Source organism: Engystomops pustulosus, unplaced genomic scaffold (genome assembly GCF_040894005.1).
Source record: "Engystomops pustulosus unplaced genomic scaffold, aEngPut4.maternal MAT_SCAFFOLD_90, whole genome shotgun sequence".
Classification (NCBI taxonomy): Eukaryota; Metazoa; Chordata; class Amphibia; order Anura; family Leptodactylidae; genus Engystomops; species Engystomops pustulosus.
In genome coordinates, this window is record NW_027284977.1 from 275,670 (window position 1) to 295,000 (window position 19,331).

At 63.2% G+C, this 19,331-nt stretch overlaps 1 non-coding gene across 1 annotated transcript in view; it reads left to right on the top strand.

Moving 5' to 3' along the window:
* Positions 1–19,245: 19,245 nt before the first annotated feature.
* LOC140106930 (18S ribosomal RNA) overlaps positions 19,246–19,331 on the top strand; it is a 1,884-nt gene continuing 1,798 nt past the window's right edge. Inside the window, exon 1 of the ribosomal RNA XR_011850906.1 lies at positions 19,246–19,331. This exon is cut by the window's right edge and continues 1,798 nt beyond it. This is a non-coding gene — a ribosomal RNA (18S ribosomal RNA).

Genomic DNA, 19,331 nt, shown 5'->3' on the forward strand with positions numbered 1-19,331 from the left:
GTGCAAGCCGAGTTTGGAGCTCGAAACCCGGCCACACTTGGTAGTATGTCCCGGTGAGGAACATGCCCATGGAAGTAAGAGCTCAGCGGGAGCAGCCACTCAGGCTACCCGGGAATGTGTCACTGTCCCCCGGCCAAGACTTGGCGGCAAGTCCCGGGGAGGAATAGTTCCCATGGAAGTAGCTCAGCGGGAGCAGCCACTCAGGCTACCCGGGAATGTGTCACTGTCCCCCGGCCAGACTTGGCGGCAGGTCCCGGGGAGGAATAGTGCTCATGGAAGTAGCTCAGCGGGAGCAGCCACTCAGGCTACCCGGGAATGTGTCACTGTCCCTCGGCCACACTTGGTCGTTGATTCCTGATGAGGAACATGCCCATGGAACTAAAGAGTGCAGCGGGAGCAGCCGCTCAGGCTACCCGGGAATGTGTCACTGTCCCCCGGCCAGACTTGGCGGCAGGTCCCGGGGAGGAATAGTGCCCATGGAAGTCGGAGCTCCAACCTCCAAGTTGACCTCAGCGGGAGCAGCCGCTGAGGCTACCCGGGCATGGGTGACTGTTCCCCGGCCACACTTGGTCGGAGGTCCCGGTGTGGAACATGCCCATGGAAGTTGAAGGGAAGAGAACCGCGAAAGGGAGTTTGGAGGCTGAGCCGCGGCCGAGGAGGTCTCACCGATCCCGGCGTGATTCCAGCCAGGCCCGGTACCCTATACCGAACTCGGCAGGGTGGCTGTATCCGGGACCCTGGAACCCTGGGCGGGGAGCCTAGGGGCGAGAGGGGCCCCATGGAGCTCGGGCAGACTAGAAGTACCCTCGTCTGCCCGCTGGAGGGCGCCCTTCCCGGAGCGGAGGGGACCCCCCAAGCGACCAAGTGCAAGCCGAGTTTGGAGCTCGAAACCCGGCCACACTTGGTAGTTGGTCCCGGTGAGGAACATGCCCATGGAAGTAAGAGCTCAGCGGGAGCAGCCACTCAGGCTACCCGGGAATGTGTCACTGTCCCCCGGCCAAGACTTGGCGGCAAGTCCCGGGGAGGAATAGTGCCCATGGAAGTAGCTCAGCGGGAGCAGCCACTCAGGCTACCCGGGAATGTGTCACTGTCCCCCGGCCAGACTTGGCGGCAGGTCCCGGGGAGGAATAGTGCTCATGGAAGTAGCTCAGCGGGAGCAGCTGCTGAGGCTACCCGGGAATGTGTCACTGTCCCTGGGCCACACTTGGTCGTTGGTTCCTGATGAGGAACATGCCCATGGAAGTAAGAGTTCAGCGGGAGAAGCCGCTCAGGCTACCCGGGAATGTGTCACTGTCCCTCGGCCAGACTTGGCGGCAGGTCCCGGGGAGGAATAGTGCCCATGGAAGTCGGAGCTCCAACCTCCAAGTTGACCTCAGCGGGAGCAGCCGCTGAGGCTACCCGGGCATGGGTGACTGTTCCCCGGCCACACTTGGTCGGAGGTCCCGGTGTGGAACATGCCCATGGAAGTTGAAGGGAAGAGAACCGCGAAAGGGAGTTTGGAGGCTGAGCCGCGGCCGAGGAGGTCTCACCGATCCCGGCGTGATTCCAGCCAGGCCCGGTACCCTATACCGAACTCGACAGGGTGGCTGTATCCGGGACCCTGGAACCCTGGGCGGGGAGCCTAGGGGCGAGAGGGGCCCCATGGAGCTCGGGCAGACTAGAAGTACCCTCGTCTGCCCGCTGGAGGGCGCCCTTCCCGGAGCGGAGGGGACCCCCCAAGCGACCAAGTGCAAGCCGAGTTTGGAGCTCGAAACCCGGCCACACTTGGTAGTTGGTCCCGGTGAGGAACATGCCCATGGAAGTAAGAGCTCAGCGGGAGCAGCCACTCAGGCTACCCGGGAATGTGTCACTGTCCCCCGGCCAGACTTGGCGGCAGGTCCCGGGGAGGAATAGTGCCCATGGAAGTAGCCCAGCGGGAGCAGCCGCTCAGGCTACCCGGGAATGTGTCACTGTCCCCCGGCCAGACTTGGCGGCAGGTCCCGGGGAGGAATAGTGCTCATGGAAGTAGCTCAGCGGGAGCAGCTGCTGAGGCTACCCGGGAATGTGTCACTGTCCCTGGGCCACACTTGGTCGTTGGTTCCTGATGAGGAACATGCCCATGGAAGTAAGAGTTCAGCGGGAGAAGCCGCTCAAGCTACCCGGGAATGTGTCACTGTCCCCCGGCCAGACTTGGCGGCAGGTCCCGGGGAGGAACAGTGCCCATGGAAGTCGGAGCTCCAACCTCCAAGTTGACCTCAGCGGGAGCACTTGCTGAGGCTACCCGGGCATGGGCGACTGTTCCCCGGCCACACTTGGTCGGAGGTCCCGGTGTGGAACATGCCCATGGAAGTTGAAGGGAAGAGAACCGCGAAAGGGAGTCTGGAGGCTGAGCCGCGGCCGAGGAGGTCACACCGATCCCGGCGTGATTCCAGCCAGGCCCGGTACCCTATACCGAACTCGACAGGGTGGCTGTATCCGGGACCCTGGAACCCTGGGCGGGGAGCCTAGGGGCGAGAGGGGCCCCATGGAGCTCGGGCAGACTAGAAGTACCCTCGTCTGCCCGCTGGAGGGCGCCCTTCCCGGAGCGGAGGGGACCCCCCAAGCGACCAAGTGCAAGCCGAGTTTGGAGCTCGAAACCCGGCCACACTTGGTAGTTGGTCCCGGTGAGGAACATGCCCATGGAAGTAAGAGCTCAGCGGGAGCAGCCACTCAGGCTACCCGGCAATGTGTCACTGTCCCCCGGCCAAGACTTGGCGGCAAGTCCCGGGGAGGAATAGTGCCCATGGAAGTAGCTCAGCGGGAGCAGCTGCTGAGGCTACCCGGGAATGTGTCACTGTCCCCCGGCCAGACTTGGCGGCAGGTCCCGGGGAGGAATAGTGCTCATGGAAGTAGCTCAGCGGGAGCAGCTGCTGAGGCTACCCGGGAATGTGTCACTGTCCCTGGGCCACACTTGGTCGTTGGTTCCTGATGAGGAACATGCCCATGGAAGTAAGAGTTCAGCGGGAGAAGCCGCTCAAGCTACCCGGGAATGTGTCACTGTCCCCCGGCCAGACTTGGCGGCAGGTCCCGGGGAGGAACAGTGCCCATGGAAGTCGGAGCTCCAACCTCCAAGTTGACCTCAGCGGGAGCACTTGCTGAGGCTACCCGGGCATGGGCGACTGTTCCCCGGCCACACTTGGTCGGAGGTCCCGGTGTGGAACATGCCCATGGAAGTTGAAGGGAAGAGAACCGCGAAAGGGAGTCTGGAGGCTGAGCCGCGGCCGAGGAGGTCTCACCGATCCCGGCGTGATTCCAGCCAGGCCCGGTACCCTATACCGAACTCGACAGGGTGGCTGTATCCGGGACCCTGGAACCCTGGGCGGGGAGCCTAGGGGCGAGAGGGGCCCCATGGAGCTCGGGCAGACTAGAAGTACCCTCGTCTGCCCGCTGGAGGGCGCCCTTCCCGGAGCGGAGGGGACCCCCCAAGCGACCAAGTGCAAGCCGAGTTTGGAGCTCGAAACCCGGCCACACTTGGTAGTTGGTCCCGGTGAGGAACATGCCCATGGAAGTAAGAGCTCAGCGGGAGCAGCCACTCAGGCTACCCGGCAATGTGTCACTGTCCCCCGGCCAAGACTTGGCGGCAAGTCCCGGGGAGGAATAGTGCCCATGGAAGTAGCTCAGCGGGAGCAGCTGCTGAGGCTACCCGGGAATGTGTCACTGTCCCCCGGCCAGACTTGGCGGCAGGTCCCGGGGAGGAATAGTGCTCATGGAAGTAGCTCAGCGGGAGCAGCTGCTGAGGCTACCCGGGAATGTGTCACTGTCCCTGGGCCACACTTGGTCGTTGGTTCCTGATGAGGAACATGCCCATGGAAGTAAGAGTTCAGCGGGAGAAGCCGCTCAAGCTACCCGGGAATGTGTCACTGTCCCCCGGCCAGACTTGGCGGCAGGTCCCGGGGAGGAACAGTGCCCATGGAAGTCGGAGCTCCAACCTCCAAGTTGACCTCAGCGGGAGCACTTGCTGAGGCTACCCGGGCATGGGCGACTGTTCCCCGGCCACACTTGGTCGGAGGTCCCGGTGTGGAACATGCCCATGGAAGTTGAAGGGAAGAGAACCGCGAAAGGGAGTCTGGAGGCTGAGCCGCGGCCGAGGAGGTCTCACCGATCCCGGCGTGATTCCAGCCAGGCCCGGTACCCTATACCGAACTCGACAGGGTGGCTGTATCCGGGACCCTGGAACCCTGGGCGGGGAGCCTAGGGGCGAGAGGGGCCCCATGGAGCTCGGGCAGACTAGAAGTACCCTCGTCTGCCCGCTGGAGGGCGCCCTTCCCGGAGCGGAGGGGACCCCCCAAGCGACCAAGTGCAAGCCGAGTTTGGAGCTCGAAACCCGGCCACACTTGGTAGTTGGTCCCGGTGAGGAACATGCCCATGGAAGTAAGAGCTCAGCGGGAGCAGCCACTCAGGCTACCCGGGAATGTGTCACTGTCCCCCGGCCAGACTTGGCGGCAGGTCCCGGGGAGGAATAGTGCCCATGGAAGTAGCCCAGCGGGAGCAGCCGCTCAGGCTACCCGGGAATGTGTCACTGTCCCCCGGCCAGACTTGGCGGCAGGTCCCGGGGAGGAATAGTGCTCATGGAAGTAGCTCAGCGGGAGCAGCTGCTGAGGCTACCCGGGAATGTGTCACTGTCCCTGGGCCACACTTGGTCGTTGGTTCCTGATGAGGAACATGCCCATGGAAGTAAGAGTTCAGCGGGAGAAGCCGCTCAAGCTACCCGGGAATGTGTCACTGTCCCCCGGCCAGACTTGGCGGCAGGTCCCGGGGAGGAACAGTGCCCATGGAAGTCGGAGCTCCAACCTCCAAGTTGACCTCAGCGGGAGCACTTGCTGAGGCTACCCGGGCATGGGCGACTGTTCCCCGGCCACACTTGGTCGGAGGTCCCGGTGTGGAACATGCCCATGGAAGTTGAAGGGAAGAGAACCGCGAAAGGGAGTCTGGAGGCTGAGCCGCGGCCGAGGAGGTCACACCGATCCCGGCGTGATTCCAGCCAGGCCCGGTACCCTATACCGAACTCGACAGGGTGGCTGTATCCGGGACCCTGGAACCCTGGGCGGGGAGCCTAGGGGCGAGAGGGGCCCCATGGAGCTCGGGCAGACTAGAAGTACCCTCGTCTGCCCGCTGGAGGGCGCCCTTCCCGGAGCGGAGGGGACCCCCCAAGCGACCAAGTGCAAGCCGAGTTTGGAGCTCGAAACCCGGCCACACTTGGTAGTTGGTCCCGGTGAGGAACATGCCCATGGAAGTAAGAGCTCAGCGGGAGCAGCCACTCAGGCTACCCGGCAATGTGTCACTGTCCCCCGGCCAAGACTTGGCGGCAAGTCCCGGGGAGGAATAGTGCCCATGGAAGTAGCTCAGCGGGAGCAGCTGCTGAGGCTACCCGGGAATGTGTCACTGTCCCCCGGCCAGACTTGGCGGCAGGTCCCGGGGAGGAATAGTGCTCATGGAAGTAGCTCAGCGGGAGCAGCTGCTGAGGCTACCCGGGAATGTGTCACTGTCCCTGGGCCACACTTGGTCGTTGGTTCCTGATGAGGAACATGCCCATGGAAGTAAGAGTTCAGCGGGAGAAGCCGCTCAAGCTACCCGGGAATGTGTCACTGTCCCCCGGCCAGACTTGGCGGCAGGTCCCGGGGAGGAACAGTGCCCATGGAAGTCGGAGCTCCAACCTCCAAGTTGACCTCAGCGGGAGCACTTGCTGAGGCTACCCGGGCATGGGCGACTGTTCCCCGGCCACACTTGGTCGGAGGTCCCGGTGTGGAACATGCCCATGGAAGTTGAAGGGAAGAGAACCGCGAAAGGGAGTCTGGAGGCTGAGCCGCGGCCGAGGAGGTCTCACCGATCCCGGCGTGATTCCAGCCAGGCCCGGTACCCTATACCGAACTCGACAGGGTGGCTGTATCCGGGACCCTGGAACCCTGGGCGGGGAGCCTAGGGGCGAGAGGGGCCCCATGGAGCTCGGGCAGACTAGAAGTACCCTCGTCTGCCCGCTGGAGGGCGCCCTTCCCGGAGCGGAGGGGACCCCCCAAGCGACCAAGTGCAAGCCGAGTTTGGAGCTCGAAACCCGGCCACACTTGGTAGTTGGTCCCGGTGAGGAACATGCCCATGGAAGTAAGAGCTCAGCGGGAGCAGCCACTCAGGCTACCCGGCAATGTGTCACTGTCCCCCGGCCAAGACTTGGCGGCAAGTCCCGGGGAGGAATAGTGCCCATGGAAGTAGCTCAGCGGGAGCAGCTGCTGAGGCTACCCGGGAATGTGTCACTGTCCCCCGGCCAGACTTGGCGGCAGGTCCCGGGGAGGAATAGTGCTCATGGAAGTAGCTCAGCGGGAGCAGCTGCTGAGGCTACCCGGGAATGTGTCACTGTCCCTGGGCCACACTTGGTCGTTGGTTCCTGATGAGGAACATGCCCATGGAAGTAAGAGTTCAGCGGGAGAAGCCGCTCAAGCTACCCGGGAATGTGTCACTGTCCCCCGGCCAGACTTGGCGGCAGGTCCCGGGGAGGAACAGTGCCCATGGAAGTCGGAGCTCCAACCTCCAAGTTGACCTCAGCGGGAGCACTTGCTGAGGCTACCCGGGCATGGGCGACTGTTCCCCGGCCACACTTGGTCGGAGGTCCCGGTGTGGAACATGCCCATGGAAGTTGAAGGGAAGAGAACCGCGAAAGGGAGTCTGGAGGCTGAGCCGCGGCCGAGGAGGTCTCACCGATCCCGGCGTGATTCCAGCCAGGCCCGGTACCCTATACCGAACTCGACAGGGTGGCTGTATCCGGGACCCTGGAACCCTGGGCGGGGAGCCTAGGGGCGAGAGGGGCCCCATGGAGCTCGGGCAGACTAGAAGTACCCTCGTCTGCCCGCTGGAGGGCGCCCTTCCCGGAGCGGAGGGGACCCCCCAAGCGACCAAGTGCAAGCCGAGTTTGGAGCTCGAAACCCGGCCACACTTGGTAGTATGTCCCGGTGAGGAACATGCCCATGGAAGTAAGAGCTCAGCGGGAGCAGCCACTCAGGCTACCCGGGAATGTGTCACTGTCCCCCGGCCAAGACTTGGCGGCAAGTCCCGGGGAGGAATAGTGCCCATGGAAGTAGCTCAGCGGGAGCAGCCACTCAGGCTACCCGGGAATGTGTCACTGTCCCTCGGCCACACTTGGTCGTAGGTCCCGGTGAGGAACATGCCCATGGAAGTCGGAGCTCCAACCTCCAACCGGGTGAAGCCTCCGAGAGCTAGCCGGGAATAGGGCGCCAATCCCGGCTACCGCCCTCCAGGCTTGCCCCGGTCGAAAGACCTACGTCCTCGCACCAGCACAAGCGCAAAAATTTTCTAAGTGTGGGAGAACCGAGGACCCGCCCGGTGGCACTCTGCCTCTCGCTGCCGCCCTCCTGGAAGCGTCCTCGGTCACTGTGTGTGCGGCAGATATCAGAGCTCCGGAAAGGTGAAAAAGAACCGGTAAGAGGGCGAATCCGGCAGCTCCCTGCCGGGCGAGGACCACCGCGAGCGGCGGGGACGTCAGACGGGAGACGCGCGGCGGACCTTCCGTCGGAGTGCCTGGGATTTTGACCTCGGAGAAGTTCGAAAAAATTATGCGGTCGGAGCTGTCTGCCTTGGCCGGGGAAGGCTCACCGCCGGCGGCTGCCAACCCCTGGCTTGCCCGCTGGATGCCCTTTCGGAGGCTGCTGAAAAAGAACTGTCAGGCGGGCACCTCTCGGAAGAACCGCAGACCAAAACGACCGGTAAAAATTTTGGGCGATCCGACACGTAGTGCACCTTCGGCGGCAGAGAAAAGCAGCAAAAATACCGGTCAGAGAAGGGGAGTTTTGGTCGACTCTGCCAGGTTTTTGCACTAAGTCAGATCCGTAATGCCAGCGGGACTGAGTCGCTTTTGCGTGCCGTGGTCCTGGAGGCCTGCTCGGACAGAGCGGTCCTTCGGGTCCCGCGGGAAGGGGCATTTCATGTTCCTCTGCGGGAGGTGATCCATTTTCTGCGGGAAATGGCGAGCCCCTTCGGCTACAAGAGTGTGTAGGTCCCGCTCAACAGTCTACGTCCTTAACCATCGGGGACTTTGTAGATTTTGCCCAAAATCGCTCTCCGCAGAACAGAGCGGGAGGTCTCCGCGGCGGAGGCCGGAAAAGGTGCGAGGTGAGCGGCATGGTATGACTGGGCTCGTGCCGCTCACTGCTACCCGGAGCGTGGCGCCCTCCGGGTAAAAAGCTAGCCGGGGCGAGTAGGTGGGTTGACGGGCGCATAAGCAACGCCGTCCCCGCCGTACAAGGTGCCGGTGGCCTGGCGAACCACCGGCGTAAGGCTAGCCAGGGCGTACCGCGGGGCAGAGGGCGCATAAGCCACGCTCTCTCTCCATCCCACCAGCACAAGCGAAAAATTTTCAAAGTGTGGGAGAACCGGCTTCCCGACCGGTGGCACTCTGCCTCTCTCTGCCGCCCTCCTGGAAGCGTCCTCGGTCACTCGGAGTACGGCAGATTTAAGAGCTCCGGAATGGTGAAAAAGAACCGGAGAGAGGGCGACTCCGGCTTCTCTCTGCCGGGCGAGGACCACCGCAGGCGGCGGGGACCTCTGACAGGAGGCGGCGCTGCGGGCAGGCTTTCTAAGTGCCTGGGCTTTTGGCCTCGGCGAAAGTCGAAAAAATTATGCGGTCGGAGCTTTCTGCCCCGGCCGGGGAAGGCTCACCGCCGGCGGCTGCCAACCCCTGGCTTGCCCGCTGGATGCCCTTTCGGAGGCTGCTGAAAAAGAACTGTCAGGCGGGCACCTCTCGGAAGAACCGCAGACCAAAACGACCGGTAAAAATTTTGGGCGATCCGACCCGTAGTGCACCTTCGGCGGCAGAGAAAAGCAACAAAAATACCGGTCAGAGAAGGGGAGTTTTGGTCGACTCTGCCAGGTTTTTGCACTAAGTCAGATCCGTAATGCCAGCGGGACTGAGTCGCTTTTGCGTGCCGTGGTCCTGGAGGCCTGCTCGGACAGAGCGGTCCTGCGGGTCCCGCGGGAAGGGGCATTTCATGTTCCTCTGCGGGAGGTGATCCATTTTCTGCGGGAAATGGCGAGCCCCTTCGGCTACAAGAGTGTGTAGGTCCCGCTCAACAGTCTACGTCCTTAACCATCGGGGACTTTGTAGATTTTGCCCAAAATCGCTCTCCGCAGAACAGAGCGTGAGGTCTCCGCGGCGGAGGCCGGAAAAGGTGCGAGGTGAGCGGCATGGTATGACTGGGCTCGTGCCGCTCACTGCTACCCGGAGCGTGGCGCCCTCCGGGTAAAAGGCTAGCCGGGGCGAGTAGGTGGGATGACGGGCGCATAAGCAACGCCGTCCCCGCCGTACAAGGTGCCGGTGGCCTGGCGAACCACCGGCGTAAGGCTAGCCAGGGCGTACCGCGGGGCAGAGGGCGCATAAGCCACGCTCTCTCTCCATCCCACCAGCACAAGCGAAATATTTTCAAAGTGTGGGAGAACCGGCTTCCCGACCGGTGGCACTCTGCCTCTCGCTGCCGCCCTCCTGGAAGCGTCCTCGGTCACTCGGAGTACGGCAGATTTAAGAGCTCCGGAATGGTGAAAAAGAACCGGAGAGAGGGCGACTCCGGCTTCTCTCTGCCGGGCGAGGACCACCGCAGGCGGCGGGGACGTCTGACAGGAGACGGCGCTGCGGGCAGGCTTTAAAAGTGCATGGGGTTTTGGCCTCGGCAAAAGTCGAAAAAATTATGCGGTCGGAGCTTTCTGCCCCGGCCGGGGAAGGCTCACCGCCGGCGGCTGCCAACCCCTGGCTTGCCCGCTGGATGCCCTTTCGGAGGCTTCTGAAAAAGAACTGTCAGGCGGGCACCTCTCGGAAGAACCGCAGACCAAAACGACCGGTAAAAATTTTGGGCGATCCGACCCGTAGTGCACCTTCGGCGGCAGAGAAAAGCAACAAAAATACCGGTCAGAGAAGGGGAGTTTTGGTCGACTCTGCCAGGTTTTTGCACTAAGTCAGATCCGTAATGCCAGCGGGACTGAGTCGCTTTTGCGTGCCGTGGTCCTGGAGGCCTGCTCGGACAGAGCGGTCCTGCGGGTCCCGCGGGAAGGGGCATTTCATGTTCCTCTGCGGGAGGTGATCCATTTTCTGCGGGAAATGGCGAGCCCCTTCGGCTACAAGAGTGTGTAGGTCCCGCTCAACAGTCTACGTCCTTAACCATCGGGGACTTTGTAGATTTTGCCCAAAATCGCTCTCCGCAGAACAGAGCGTGAGGTCTCCGCGGCGGAGGCCGGAAAAGGTGCGAGGTGAGCGGCATGGTATGACTGGGCTCGTGCCGCTCACTGCTACCCGGAGCGTGGCGCCCTCCGGGTAAAAGGCTAGCCGGGGCGAGTAGGTGGGATGACGGGCGCATAAGCAACGCCGTCCCCGCCGTACAAGGTGCCGGTGGCCTGGCGAACCACCGGCGTAAGGCTAGCCAGGGCGTACCGCGGGGCAGAGGGCGCATAAGCCACGCTCTCTCTCCATCCCACCAGCACAAGCGAAATATTTTCAAAGTGTGGGAGAACCGGCTTCCCGACCGGTGGCACTCTGCCTCTCGCTGCCGCCCTCCTGGAAGCGTCCTCGGTCACTCGGAGTACGGCAGATTTAAGAGCTCCGGAATGGTGAAAAAGAACCGGAGAGAGGGCGACTCCGGCTTCTCTCTGCCGGGCGAGGACCACCGCAGGCGGCGGGGACGTCTGACAGGAGACGGCGCTGCGGGCAGGCTTTAAAAGTGCATGGGGTTTTGGCCTCGGCAAAAGTCGAAAAAATTATGCGGTCGGAGCTGTCTGCCCCGGCCGGGGAAGGCTCACCGCCGGCGGCTGCCAACCCCTGGCTTGCCCGCTGGATGGCCTTTCGGAGGCTTCTGAAAAAGAACTGTCAGGCGGGCACCTCTCGGAAGAACCGCAGACCAAAACGACCGGTAAAAATTTTGGGCGATCCGACCCGTAGTGCACCTTCGGCGGCAGAGAAAAGCAACAAAAATACCGGTCAGAGAAGGGGAGTTTTGGTCGACTCTGCCAGGTTTTTGCACTAAGTCAGATCCGTAATGCCAGCGGGACTGAGTCGCTTTTGCGTGCCGTGGTCCTGGAGGCCTGCTCGGACAGGGCGGTCCTTTCGGGTCCCGCGGGAAGGGGCATTTCATGTTCCTCTGCGGGAGGTGATCCATTTTCTGCGGGAAATGGCGAGCCCCTTCGGCTACAAGAGTGTGTAGGTCCCGCTCAACAGTCTACGTCCTTAACCATCGGGGACTTTGTAGATTTTGGTCAAGATCGCCCCCCGCATGTCCTAGCGGGAGGTCTCCGCGGCGGAGGCCGGAAAAGGTGCGAGGTGAGCGGCATGGTATGACTGGGCTCGTGCCGCTCACTGCTACCCGGAGCGTGGCGCCCTCCGGGTAAAAGGCTAGCCGGGGCGAGTAGGTGGGATGACGGGCGCATAAGCAACGCCGTCCCCGCCGTACAAGGTGCCGGTGGCCTGGCGAACCACCGGCGTAAGGCTAGCCAAGGGCGTACCGCGGGGCAGAGGGCGCATAAGCCACGCTCTCTCTCCATCCCACCAGCACAAGCGAAAAATTTTCAAAGTGTGGGAGAACCGGCTTCCCGACCGGTTGCACTCTGCCTCTCGCTGCCGCCGTCCTGGAAGCGTCCTCGGTCACTCGGAGTACGGCAGATTTAAGAGCTCCGGAATGGTGAAAAAGAACCGGAGAGAGGGCGACTCCGGCTTCTCTCTGCCGGGCGAGGACCACCGCAGGCGGCGGGGACGTCTGACAGGAGACGGCGCTGCGGGCAGGCTTTAAAAGTGCATGGGGTTTTGGCCTCGGAGAAAGTCGAAAAAATTATGCGGTCGGAGCTGTCTGCCCCGGCCGGGGAAGGCTCACCTCCGGCGGCTGCCAACCCCTGGCTTGCCCGCTGGATGGCCTTTCGGAGGCTGCTGAAAAAGAACTGTCAGGCGGGCACCTCTCGGAAGAACCGCAGACCAAAACGACCGGTAAAAATTTTGGGCGATCCGACCCGTAGTGCACCTTCGGCGGCAGAGAAAAGCAACAAAAATACCGGTCAGAGAAGGGGAGTTTTGGTCGACTCTGCCAGGTTTTTGCACTAAGTCAGATCCGTAATGCCAGCGGGACTGAGTCGCTCTTGCGTGCCGTGGTCCTGGAAGCCTGCTCGGACAGAGTGGTCCTTCGGGTCCCGCGGGAAGGGGCATTTCATGTTCCTCTGCGGGAGGTGATCCATTTTCTGCGGGAAATGGCGAGCCCCTTCGGCTACAAGAGTGTGTAGGTCCCGCTCAACAGTCTACGTCCTTAACCATCGGGGACTTTGTAGATTTTGCCCAAAATCGCTCTCCGCAGAACAGAGCGGGAGGTCTCCGCGGCGGAGGCCGGAAAAGGTGCGAGGTGAGCGGCATGGTATGACTGGGCTCGTGCCGCTCACTGCTACCCGGAGCGTGGCGCCCTCCGGGTAAAAGGCTAGCCGGGGCGAGTAGGTGGATTGACGGGCGCATAAGCAACGCCGTCCCCGCCGTACAAGGTGCCGGTGGCCTGGCGAACCACCGGCGTAAGGCTAGCCAAGGGCGTACCGCGGGGCAGAGGGCGCATAAGCCACGCCGTCCCCGCTGTACAAGGTGCCGGTGGCCTGGCGAACCACCGGCGTAAGGCTAGCCAAGGGCGTACCGCGGGGCAGAGGGCGCATAAGCCACGCTCTCTCTCCATCCCACCAGAACAAGCGAAAAAATTTCAAAGTGTGGGAGAACCGGCTTCCCGACCGGTGGCACTCTGCCTCTCGCTGCCGCCCTCCTGGAAGCGTCCTCGGTCACTCGGTGTCCGGCAGATTTCAGAGCTCCGGAATGGTGAAAAAGAACCGGTGAGAGGGCGAATCCGGCTTCTCTCTGCCGGGCGAGGACCACCGCAGGCGGCAAGGGACGTCTGCCAGGAGACGGCGCTGCGGGCAGGCTTTAAAAGTGCATGGGGTTTTGGCCTCGGCGAAAGTCGAAAAAATTTTGCGGTCGGAGCTGTCTGCCCCGGCCGGGGAAGGCTCACCGCCGGCGGCTGCCAACCCCTGGCTTGCCCGCTGGATGCCCTTTCGGAGGCTGCTGAAAAAGAACTGTCAGGCGGGCACCTCTCGGAAGAACCGCAGACCAAAACGACCGGTAAAAATTTTGGGCGATCCGACCCTCAGTGCACCTTCGGCGGCAGAGAAAAGCAACAAAAACACCGGTCAAAGAAGGGAGGTTTTGGTCGACTCTGCCTGGTTTTTGCACAAAGTCAGATCCGTAATGCCAGCGGGACTGAGTCGCTTTTGCGTGCCGTGGTCCTGGAGGCCTGCTCGGACAGAGCGGTCCTTCGGGTCCCGCGGGAAGGGGCATTTCATGTTCCTCTGCGGGAGGTGGTCCATTTTCTGCGGGAAATGGCGAGCCCCATCGGCTACAAGAGTGTGTAGGTCCCGCTCAACAGTCTACGTCCTTAACCATCGGGGACTTTGTAGATTTTGGCAGAAATCGCCCCCCGCAGGTCCTAGCGGGAGGTCTCCGCGGCGGAGGCCGGAGAGGGCGCGAGGTGAGCGGCATGGTATGACTGGGTTCGTGCCGCTCACTGGTACCCGGAGCGTGGCGCCCTCCGGGTAAAAGGCTAGCCGGGGCGAGTAGGTGGGTTGACGGGCGCATAAGCCACGCCGTCCCCGCCGTACAAGGTGCCGGTGGCCTGGCGAACCACCGGCGTAAGGCCAGCCAGGGCGGACCGCGGGGCAGAGGGCGCATAAGCCACGCTCTCTCTCCATCCCACCAGAACAAGCGAAAAATTTTCAAAGTGTGGGAGAACCGGCGACCCGACCGGTGGCACTCTGCCTCTCGCTGCCGCCCTCCTGGAAGCGTCCTCGGTCACTCGGTGTCCGGCAGATTTCAGAGCTCCGGAATGGTGAAAAAGAACCGGAGAGGGGGCGACTCCGGCTTCTCTCTGCCGGGCGAGGACCACCGCAGGCGGCAAGGGACGTCTGACAGGAGACGGCGCTGCGGGCAGGCTTTAAAAGTGCATGGGGTTTTGGCCTCGGCGAAAGTCGAAAAAATTTTGCGGTCGGAGCCGTCTGCCCCGGCCGGGGAAGGCTCACCGCCGGCGGCTGCCAACCCCTGGCTTGCCCGCTGGATGGCCTTTCGGAGGCTGCTGAAAAAGAACTGTCAGGCGGGCACCTCTCGGAAGAACCGCAGACCAAAACGACCGGTAAAAATTTTGGGCGATCCGACCCTCAGTGCACCTTCGGCGGCAGAGAAAAGCATCAAAAATACCGGTCAAAGAAGCGAGGTTTTGGTCGACTCTGCCAGGTTTTTGCACAAAGTGTTGGCATCGTGCGGCGTCGCGCTTTGCCGTACCGTATCCCCAATGGAGCGGCGCCCGGCGGGGTAGGCTAGCCATGTGAGGTCGAGGGCGGGAGGACGGGACGTAAGCCAGGCCGTTCTCCACAAGAAATTCCGGACGCGGAGACCCCTTCTCCGCCCTACGGTCCCCAATGGGGTGGCGCCCGGCGGGTGAGGCTAGCCATGGGAGGACGGGACGTAAGCCAGGCCGTTCTCCACAAGAAATTCCGTACGCGGAGACCCCTTCTCCGCCCTACGGTCCCCAATGGGGTGGCGCCCGGCGGGTGAGGCTAGCCATGTGAGGTCGAGGGCGGGAGGACGGGACGTAAGCCAGGCCGTTCTCCACAAGTAAATTCCGGACGCGGAGACCCCTTCTCCGCCCTACGGTCCCCAATGGGGTGGCGCCCGGCGGGTGAGGCTAGCCGTGTGAGGTCGAGGGCGGGAGGACGGGACGTAAGCCAGGCCGTTCTCCACAAGTAAATTCCGGACGCGGAGACCCCTTCTCCGCCCTACGGTCCCCAATGGGGTGGCGCCCGGCGGGTGAGGCTAGCCATGTGAGGTCGAGGGCGGGAGGACGGGACGTAAGCCAGGCCGTTCTCCACAAGTAAATTCCGGACGCGGAGACCCCTTCTCCGCCCTACGGTCCCCAATGGGGTGGCTCCCGGCGGGTGAGGCTAGCCATGTGAGGTCGAGGGCGGGAGGACGGGACGCAAGCCAGGCCGTTCTCCACAAACTCCCAGCGGTAGAGTCTCGGCTCTCCGCTCTTTTGATCGATCTGACACAGCGCGATCCGGCGGGGCAGGGCACTTTGCTCGGTCAGGGGTATTGGCCCCGGCCGGTTTATGGTAAAGCGTTCCTTAGCCTCAGTCTTGGTCGCGCATCAATCCCCCGCTCCCCGTGAGCGGCTGTCGTCCTCTGCCTAAGGTTGTGTAGCGCGGTGCCAGTGTGGTCCTCGCACGGCCCCGCTCCTGCCACAGCGGTAGGACTCTCTGCTTCGGCTGAGGTTTGCTACGAAGCGTATGGAACGGGCGTACTCCACCGTACCGTGGGTGGGGGGCGGCGGCGTTGGCGGCGGCAGCGTCCAGCGCGGAGCTCCGGCTCCCGCGGCAGCGCCTCGCCTAGTGTCCCTCGGGCAAGTCCAATCGCCCCCCGCCCGGTCGGAGAGCGCAGACACACCTCTGTGTCCACGGTTTATTTCCGCAGCACGAAAAGGGACGGCTCCCGCCTGCTCCTCGCGGCGGCGACGAGGCTTAGACCCACCGTGGCGTATCCGCGGTAGGTATGCTCGTCGGTCGGAGGAGCGGTTGCGGTCGAGTGGTCCCCAGTGTACCCTGTTAGCGCTGCCCGCCTACGCCTGAAGAGCTGCGGACCGAGAAAAAGGTTCGCTCCGCTGCTGACGGCGAAGCGCGCGGCACGCCGCGGAAGAGGAGAGGGAGCGGTCGCCCCCGGGGCGGCTCCCCTCCGAGTCCGGCAGAAGCAGAGATTGTAGCGGAGGGGGGGTTTCTAAATTCCCCGGGCGTGTTATCCCCAGCGGTAGCCTTTGAACTCTTCAACCGCAAGCACGATCGCACGTTCACAGCACCCGTCACTAGGAGCCGGGCCAGAGGCGGGCGGCAGACGAAACCGACATGAGCGCTTAAGGGTATTGCACCCCCGGCGCCCAGACCCTGGAAATTGAGTCTGCCCCCAAAGCCCACCCGCGTCCTCCTTGGCGCTCCCGGAGTACATGGTCGTAGATGGGCCATCGGTCGCTAATGCCAAACTGCGTCCCAGGGGTGCGTCCCCTCTGACCAACGGCAGACCCATCCCTCTCGCCAATCCGCGGATCCCCGCCAGGTCCCGAACAGGGCTCGTCCTTTAGCGTTTCAAATGCGCCCTCCCCGCCATACGAGGGGTTGAGGACCGTAGCCTTCCCTTACGAGAGGCACCAGGGGTGCGCCTGCTCGAGGGCCCGGCCGTGGGCGTAACGCTTGGGCCGCCCGGGGGAGTCGGTAGACCATGGGAGACCAACACTCGCACACGAACGTTGCCCGTGCTTTTGTGGAAGAGAGCTTCTTGCGAGGTTGTCGCTGCGGTGGCGCCCGGACAAACCCTATCCCTAAAACTTCTGGGGAATTGGCGTCTAAGCCTGCACCCTGCACGGTATCCCTGCACCCACGAAGGGGGCCGTGGAAGGCTTGGGGTCGCGCCGGCGAAACCGACCGGATGCCCGGGGTACTGAACCCCCGGGGTCCCACCCTGGAAATTGAGCCGTCCGACCCCGCCACGTCTTCCTAGTGCTCTCCTTGGCTCCCCCGCCTGTGGGCATCGTTAGGGGCTGCGGTCATCAGCGCCGGCTAAGCTTCGGCAACACGGCCGACCCACCCCTTCGGCGCCTGGGGGTGCCTGGTCCCAGTCCGGGCCGTTCCGTAGGGGCGGCTATCCCTTACATGAGGGACTCGGTGCGTCCGCTCGGGCTGCGGGGCTCCGGCTCCGACAGCCGGGGAGCTGGTTTTGACCGCGGGCCTCCACGGGAACCGGCAGGGACCGGACTAGGCGTCAAGCCGAAAATAACCCCGGCACCCTCTGCTTCCAAAGCGAGGGGACCTTTGGCCGAGCGGGGGCACCGGAAGCCGAACCGACCCCAACCCCTCTTCCTACCCCAGGGCTGGGCTGACCAATCCCCTGATCGGGTCTAAAATGGAAGAAGGGGATTCGAGGGAAGGGGCTGGCGGAAGGCAGTTGCCCGACGGAGTAGGCGAAGGCCAGGCCGTTTCCGAGTCCCGAGCAGAGGAGGGCGAACTCGGCTCTTCATCGACCGACGGCGAGGCGAGGGCGGTGGCTGCCGCGGGGAAGACTCCATTGCTCGTCAGCGCGCTAGGAGCGGGGCCGACTGGCTGCTCGGGGTATGGCATCCCCGGGGGCCCACCCTGGAAATCTTCGCTCCTCAGCCGCTGCAGGTTATAAGGTCCCGCCGCGCGTAAGCGCTCAACTCTCCGACCCACGGATGTCGAGCCCATGGTGAGCCGGCCGTTTCGTACGGGGAAAAGGGGTCCTCTGGCCCCACATCGATCGAGGGGGTTTAGATCCGCGGAGGCACGCACCGCGAGGCGAATCGCTGCTTTTCCCCAAGAGGTTAACCTTCAAACCACCGAGTAGGTTCGGGGCAGGGCCGACAGTCTGCACTGGGGTATTGCATCCCTGGTGGGGCGACCCTGGAAATCTCTGCCCCTTTCCACTCTTTCGGTTGGGCCTCTCGTCGGGGCGAGCGTAAGTCGGCAAGCAGACGTGGGAAGAGGCTTCTTACCGGTGACACTCCCTTCGTGAGAGAGGCAGGTACTCGCCCCGGACCCCGGTCCAAATCTGCGCGGGCCGGACGGCCTCGGCCCTAGCCGAAGGCCGCTCCCGCGAAGCCAGGGAGCCGAAAAAATAACCCCGACACCCTCCGCGACCTCGCGTGCTTCCAAAGCGAGGGGAACCTTTGGCCGAGCGGGGCACCCGAAGCCGAACCGACCCCAACCCCTCTTCTTACCCCAGGGCTGGGCTGACCAATCCCCTGATCGGGTCTAAAATGGAAGAAGGGGATTCGAGGGAAGGGGCTGGCGGAAGGCAGTTGCCCGACGGAGTAGGCGAAGGCCAGGCCGTTTCCAAATCCCGAGCCAGAGGAGGGCGAACGACGTTCTTCATCGACCGACGGCGAGGCTAGGGCGAGGGCGGTGGCTGCCGCGGGGAAGACTCCATTGCTTGCCAGCGTGCTAGGAGCGGGGCCGACAGGCTGCTCGGGGTATGGCATCCCCGGGGGCCCACCCTGGAAATCTTCGCTCCTCAGCCGCTGCAGGTTATAAGGTCCCGCCGCGCGTAAGCGCTCAACTCCCCGACCCACGGACGTCGAGCCCATGGTGAGCTGACAGTTTCGTACGGGGAAAAGGGGTCCTCTGGCCCCACATCGATCGAGGGGGTTTAGATCCGCGGAGGCACGCACCGCGAGGCGAATCGCTGCTTTTCCCCAAGAGGTTAACCTTCAAACCACCGAGTAGGTTCGGGGCAGGGCCGACTGTCTGCACTGGGGTATTGCATCCCTGGTGGGGCGACCCTGGAAATCTCTGCCCCTTTCCACTCTTTCGGTTGGGCCTCTCGTCGGGGCGAGCGTAAGTCGGCAAGCAGACGTGGGAAGAGGCTTCTTACCGGTGACACTCCCTTCGTGAGAGAGGCAGGTACTCGCCCCGCACCCCGGTCCAAATCTGCTCGGTCCGGCCGTCGTCGGCCCTAGCCGAAGGCCGCTCCCGCGAAGCCAGGCGATCCGAACCGAGGATCCGCGCGAGCCTTCTCCAAGCCCTCTGCCGGGCGCTGGTGTTGAAAGCGTAGCGGACCCTGTTCGCCGGAGCGATAGGAGCGGAGCACCGGTCCCGCAGGGTTGAAAGCTGGGTAGCAGCGCCGTAGCTTCCCTCCCAGCCTTCCCCCGGACCTGGCGCCCGATCCCCTCCGCTCCTCTCTGCGTTGGCGGGCGGCGCTGCATGGGTACGTCGCGACGGCTCCTATCGTCTCTCTCGCTTAACAGTGTGGAGAGGTGGTGGTGGAGCCGTCCGACACTCGAGGTGCTGAAGTTGAGCGTCCAATGCTTTCCTTCTATGCGCAGCCTACAGGAGCTGTCCGAGCTTCGGAGGTGCTGATGGAGGTGAGAGTCGAGCGCCACTTCTTGGCTGAACTGAGTGGGGAAAGCCAGCGACTGCGAGAGGGAGGGGAAGGGAAGGCTTTTTCGGGTCCTTGGAAGGGACCGAGAGCATCTTTCTTGCCCCCCTGCCCTAAGCTCCATCCAATGTTGTCTGCGAGGTCTTCTCCGGCGGCGGAGAAGCGCTGCGGTAGCAGCAGCAGCAACGAGCGTTCCCATTAGCTCACGGAGCCTGACTCCAAGAGTCTACCCCTCAGAGCTCGGCTACCTGGTTGATCCTGCCAGTAGTATATGCTTGTTTTAAAGATTAAGCCATGCATGTCTAAGTACTGACTATTCTTTACGGTGAAA